Below are 6,505 nucleotides of genomic sequence, written 5' to 3' on the forward strand. Positions count from 1 at the left end.
GGGGGCAGGAAGAGGGGGCTCTGGGGAGGGAGGGGGCAGGAAGATTACGCAGCCAAGAAGGCTTCACAGTCCTTATCAGGTGTGGAGGGCAGCCTGGCTTGGGGTGTGCAGAAAATTAATTAGCACTGGGGACACGAGAACGAGACAGGTGTCACTGGTGTTTATTAATAAAACATCGGCGCCCAGTTACAGAGGCGGCTAGACTGTGGACCGGGGTCCCCGGGAACTGGGGGGCAGCTTCCTGACTCCCTGCACCCCCAACCAGCCCACGGAACCCCAACCCACCACAACCCCCTCGGCTGTGGTGAGTGACCCAGGAGGGGGCAGCAGCCTGGCCCTTAGGGACCTTGGGTATTGACACCCAGAGCACACATCCCGAAGCTCAGGGAAGTAGAGTCCCTGACTGGGCTCTGAGAAGCTTCTAGAAGGGGCAAGAGGGATGAGCTGTGTGAAATGCCTCTGACTGGGCAGGGATGGAAGCTAGCAATGTGGCTGATGTGGCCTTCACGGGGTAACTTCAGGGGCCCCCAAGGAGGAGCGGGGACCCCATTTCAGCAGAGAGGGCAGTCACTTATACAGAGGAACGCAGCAGGCCAGGGCCCCATCCGGGGGTCCCAGGCTGATTTTGTTGCTGTCCCTGACAGATGGGACGGGAAGAGGGCAGGGCGGTGTGTTGGGCGGCCTTTGGGCAGCACCTGCCTTCTCTGTTCCTGAACTTCTCCATCCACTGCACTTAGAGCATCCCAGGCTCTGGGATTCATCTTCCCTGGTGATGTCCAGGATATTCCCATGATGCTCTGGGGCAGAGGGCTCCCTGGCCTGGGCTCCAGTGCTTGGGAGAGACCTGGGAGCAAGCTGTGGGTGTGATTGCTGGTGGACCCGGCTCTCCGTGTGGTGGACCCGGCCCTCCGCGTGGTGGACCCGGCTCTGTGCGTGGTGGACTCGGCTCTGCGTGTGGTGGACCCGGCTCTGCGTGTGGTGGACACAGTTCTGTGCGTGGTGGACCCGGCTCTGTGCGTGGTGGACTCGGCTCTCTGCGTGGTGGACCCGGCTCTGCGTGTGGTGGACACGGCTCTCTGTGTGGTGGACTCGGCTCTCTGCGTGGTGGACTCGGCTCTGTGCGTGGTGGACCCGGCTCTGTGTGTGGTGGACCTGGCTCTCCGTGTGGTGGACCCAGCTCTCTGTGTGGTGGACCCGGCTCTGCGTGTGGTGGACCCGGCTCTGCGTGTGGTGGACCCGGCTCTGCGTGTGGTGGACCCAGCTCTCCGCGTGGTGGACCCGGCTCTCCGCGTGGTGGACCCAGGCTGGGGGCACCGGCAAAGGCCCCTCTAGGGCTCCAAGCTGGCGTGTGCCTCTGTTTCTGCCTACGCAGTGTGGATGGTTCTGGACTTGGACAATTTACCCCTAACCCAGCAGCACCTCCTGGTTATCAGTCTCGTGACCCTGGGCAAGACCTTGACCTTTCCTATCCTCCATCCTCGTCCCAAGCGGCCCAGTGATGGTGCTTTGTTTGTGGCAGGCCAGCCGGGCCTGTGAGGAAATGCACGTGGAGCTGCGGGCCTGGCACACGCTTGAAAATCCAGGCTCTGAAAGTTGGTTTCCTTTCCTTCTCCTGCTTCCAAAGGAACTGGGGCTTGGCTGGCCTTGTTGGCTAGGAGAAGCCTCAGACACAGCCTGGGGAGTCCCCCGCCTCCTGACCCCAGCACACCCCGCCAGACGTCCTGACTCCTCACGGGTGTTGGCCAGTGAACGGGCAGGGCCCGGCCTGTGCCAGGGGCCTCACCAGAACTGCGTTCGGCTGCTGGAATCTGCCATTCAAGCCTTCGCTCCTGGACTTGGGGAGAAGACACGATTTTGCAATCCTGAAGGTTACTCAGGGAAGCCAAGCCAAACAGAGATTAGGAGAAATCAAAGAGGCCTGGAGCCCAGCCTGGGCCCAGCCTGGGGCCTGCCCGGGGCTCGGGTAACCTGCTCCAGGCGCCCAGTCTAAGCCAGCGGAAGCTCACACAGAGCCAGGGGATTGCGCCGGCCGGGGGACAGGCCCACTGCTCCGTCCCAGAGCCTTCCACTCTGGTCCTCAGCCCATCCTCAGTGAAGGTAGGGAGGGCCTGGGGCAGGGGTGCGGGGAGGACCAGCTTCAGTCAGCTCTGCCGCTCCTGGTTGCAAGCCCTGTAGCCTCTCAGAGCCTGGCCTGCTAACTGTAAACAGAGATGAAGGACTCTCGCTGGAATCCTAGCTGCTCAGGAGGCTGAGACCTGAGGGTCTCAGTCCCGAAAGCCAGCTTGGGCAGGGAAGTCCGTGACACAATGAGCCACCAAGAAGCCAGAGTGCTAGGATGCTAGCCTTGAGCAACAAAGCGAAGGGAGGGACAGCGCCCAGGTCCTGAGTTCAAGCCCCAGGACCAGCACACACCAAGAAGGAAAAGAACACACAGAAGAGATTTGTAGGGGAGCTGGGATGACTCCTGTACCCCTCCTCTACCCGCCCACCAGCAGACCCCTGCTCCAGCCCCTGTGCTTCTGCCAGGATTAAAGTCGTGTGGGGAGCCATCGGTGACCCAAAGAGGCACGTGCCAGGGTCCCCAAAGACCATTGTATAACCCCAGGTCTGCCCAGGGGCTGGATTCTGCCCACCAACTCAAGTTGTATGAATTCTCACGTCCTGCTCTGAGGCCCAGACCACAAAACGAGCTATGGGAGCCACGCCCTGGGCCCGCAGAGGCCTGGAGTGGGTGGGTGGGGCCTCACGCTGCCCCTGGGCAGGGCCTTTCTCCCTGCTGAGGCTTGCAGGAGATGCGCCAACCGGTCCAGGCCACGGGCTGTCCCGGGGCTGAAGCCCGGTTTAGGTGGCACTGAGCTGCGCTGCTGTCTCGGCCCGACACCTGGGAGACACCCCCAGGGGCAGCATGCCGCCCCCTCAGGGGCCGTTCTCAATGAACAGGCACAGACAGGCGCACGAGGCTGGGGGACCAGGCTGGTTTTCGCAGCATTGAGAAGCCAGCCCCCCTGGCTCACCTTCGCCCCCTGGTGGCGGACCCCTCGGCGAGCCTGGCACCCACCCTGCGGGCCTGGAATCAGGACCACAAAGACCCGCAGGCCCCAGGGCTGTGCTGTGCTGGTCCTCCTTCCCAGGAGCCCTGCCCTGCAGGGGCCGCACTGGGGGTCCTCAGGCCCAGGAGGTGGTGCGGCCAGGCCCGCTTGCTGTGCGCGGAAGCCGGCCCTGACGTGGGTGGCATTTCCAGGCTGGTGCTGGGCGGTCCCTGGCCAAGGCCAAGGCCCCTCCGTGGCTGCTGCCCCTCCACGGACCCCTGTGCTGCTGGGCCTGGTGGATGCCCTCCCACAAGGGGTTCATGGGGTGTGGCCAGGGTCACTCTAGAGGGGCCGGGGCTTTGGGGACCCCATCGCCGCTGCGGCCGATGACACGGGGCCTGGTGGGCCCTCCTGCCCCATGTGCACACTTGCGGCCTCTGGCTCTGGCACCCTGCGCTGCGGGGCAAGACCCTGGTGGCTGGCTGTCCACATCTGGGTTCACAAATCGCAGGGAGCAGCGCGCCATCGGCCTCCGGGCCTTGGTGGCTAGTGGCCCAGCAAGCTCACCAACGGGCACCCCGCACGGGGACAGCCAGGTCAGACCAGCCCTGCCCACCACCGGCCTCGCTGACCACTTGGCAGTCCTGCCTCTGGCTGACCACGAGGGTCGCTGACCACCCTGGGGGCCTCGGCTGGGCAGGGATGTGTGGCCACATGGGGACCAGACAGAGCGCGCGGTGGGCAGCTGAGGAAGGGCACAGGGTGGCCAGGACCCAGAAGCCTCGTCCCGTGCAGGACAGGCTGAGGGGCAGGTCTAGCAGCTGCCCAGCACCCTTCACCTCTACAGCCTGGCAGCTCCCCCATCCCAGGCCTCCACCTCTCCCTGCCCTCCCGGGGTCTGGGTCTTGGAGCCCCCTCCCCCGCCTCTCAGAGGAGGCCCCCGAGGGCCTGCGGACCGCTTTCCCCCCACTTCTAATTAAATGGCAGCGATTTGATGTGGCAGGTGATCTTCGCTAGGAGCCTGGCTTTAAATTTAGCTTCCTCCCCAGCCAGCCCTTTGAAAAGGCTGAGCTCTACCGGGAGAGCATGAGTCACCGCGCTGGGCCGAGCGCCCGCCCGGTGAGCGGGCCGGGTTTGCATGTGCGGGGGAGCAGGCCTCCGAAGGCAGGGAAAGTAGTAAATAAGAAGGGGAGCTGGAGATGAGGGCTGGGAAAGGCTCCCCGGCTCCACAGGGCGGCAGGGGCTGCCGAGGAACGGGGCAGGTGCTGCTGGGGGCTGGCTGCCCCATCCCCACCCCGGCCCCGGGGCAGAGGACCGGACGGGACACCCAGACCTACTGAACGGTCCAGGGTGGGGATGGGTCTTCACAGGCCCTGAGCCCACTGCGGCACCCCGGCTGCGGCCCAGAACAGAGGCCAAGAAACACCCCTCACTCCAAAGACTCCGGACCCGATCCTGCCCAGATCCACCCAGATCCCAACCAGATCCCCACAGACTGTGGCTGCCCCTTAGGTGACAAGAAGGGACAGAGCTGGGCCGGTGGGACTCCGTGAAGGATGCCAGCGGCCAGCGGGGGCTTTGGTGCCACCGTGTAGACCCCATGGGAGGCAGAGGGTTTTGCAGACGCCAGCTTGAAGCCGCTGGTCTTGGAGACCGACCCAAGCTATCTGGCCACCAGCCCAGATGCCACTGTCCCTGAGCTGGACGGGATAGGAAAGACCCCAGCCCGGAGCCCCGGAAGCCCCTGCTGGGATGATGGTCCAGAGAAATGGAGCATTGATTTCTGCTCTCCAGAACTGTAGGAGAATCGATGTGTGTTGTGTTAAGCTGCCAAGTTGATTTGTCATCACGAATGGCAGCCCGGGACGGGAGACGCACCGAAGCCCACGGTCGGCTGGTGGGGCTGGGGGGGGGAGGATGGAGCCCAGGGCCGCCCGTTCCACACCCCCTAGTCCTGCCCCGCCCCCGAGTGGCAGCTGGGGCACTGGTGGCGGGGGACCTGCTAAGTGTCCGTGCCAGCTCGTCTGCCATTGCCCGGTGGGAGGCTGCCCCCCCCCCTGCAAGGTCTCTCTGGCCCCGCGTGGACCGCGCCGCCGTCCCCATGTCGGCAGTTTTGTCTGAGGTGGGGTCGGCCGTGAGGGGGAGGACAGAGCAGAGCCCCATGTGGGACGGGCCCACAGAGGGGTGAGGGCCGCAGTGTGGCTGGCACGGGTCGGGGAGGCCGAGGAGTGGGCCCCAGCAGGGACGGCTGTGGCTGGTGGAGGTGGACATTCCCTGCGAGCAGACAGCGCTTTCAGCCTGGACGCTAACTCCCGGCTGGCGCTGGCTGGACCACACCCAGTGAGTGGAAGGAGACTCGGGCTAACCCAGCTTCTGGCACACCCGCGCTCGGCCACCACGTGCACAGAACAGCCCGCCACGCACGGGGCTCTGCACCCACACGCTGCTCCCACCCCCCATTCCCGTGTCCACACGCCGCACCCCGCACACCCCACCCCCACCAGCCACCGTACACTAACACAGCGCACATGCCACACCCCCGCATCCCACACAGGTAAACGCAGTCTCCACATACCTGTGGCACACAACACATGCAGCACCTGTCCCAGACACAGACAGCCCACACGCACACACACGCGCACACACACCACCCCTCCCCATGTCCTGTGGCCCCCACCCCCACCGTGGGCCTCCTGGCCACGGCCTGGCTGCACCACTGGCCCTGGGCGTCATGGCCTCCTGAGTGGGGGACACGGGGTCCCCTGGCTTTCTAGGCTCTGCAGGATGTTCCTTGGGTGTCATGTCTACCCCATCCCCTGCTCTTTCCCCATAGGCAGGCTGGGGAGGCACTTCCCCGACCTTAACAGTCACCCTCCAAATGTGGAGGATAGAACCTGGGGAGACATCAAGGTGGGGAGAGGCGGGCCAGCTGTGTGACCTCTCGGATAAGCAGCACCCCACCCCAGCACCCAGGGGAGAAGAGACAAAGGCCCAGCCCAGCTGTAGCTGGCTCAGCCAAAGCAGACCCCAAAGTGAGGGGGTGCGGCCAACCCCAGCCAGCCAGTGGCCTTCCCCCTTTTCTGGGGGAACCCATGTGTCCCCCAAGACCAAGGCATGCCAGGCAGGGACCCAGGAAGTGGTCAAACCGAGGCTCAGAGGCCTCAAGCACTGCCTTGTCCTGAGGGTGAGGGGTGAAATGTGGATCAGATAGAGAGTGAGGGGCTGGCTGGGTACAGATGCAGGGAGGCCTGGACGGAGGACTCTGTCCGCAGAGAGGCTTCCCTGCGGGCCAGGTGACCCTGCCCGTGACCCCTGGCTCGGGGCAGTTAGGCAGGCAGGACAGGGGGAAGTGCGGGCTTGTGGAATGAATGGGCAGGATCCAGGGAGTGAGGAGCGATGGGCGGGGTCTGGGAGGGTGAGGAGCGATGGGCGGGGCCTGAGGGGGTGTGGAGCGATGGGCGGGGCCTGAGGGGGTG

The sequence above is a fragment of the Dipodomys ordii genome, unplaced genomic scaffold (assembly GCF_000151885.1).
Source record: "Dipodomys ordii isolate 6190 unplaced genomic scaffold, Dord_2.0 Scaffold211, whole genome shotgun sequence".
Taxonomy (NCBI): domain Eukaryota; kingdom Metazoa; phylum Chordata; class Mammalia; order Rodentia; family Heteromyidae; genus Dipodomys; species Dipodomys ordii.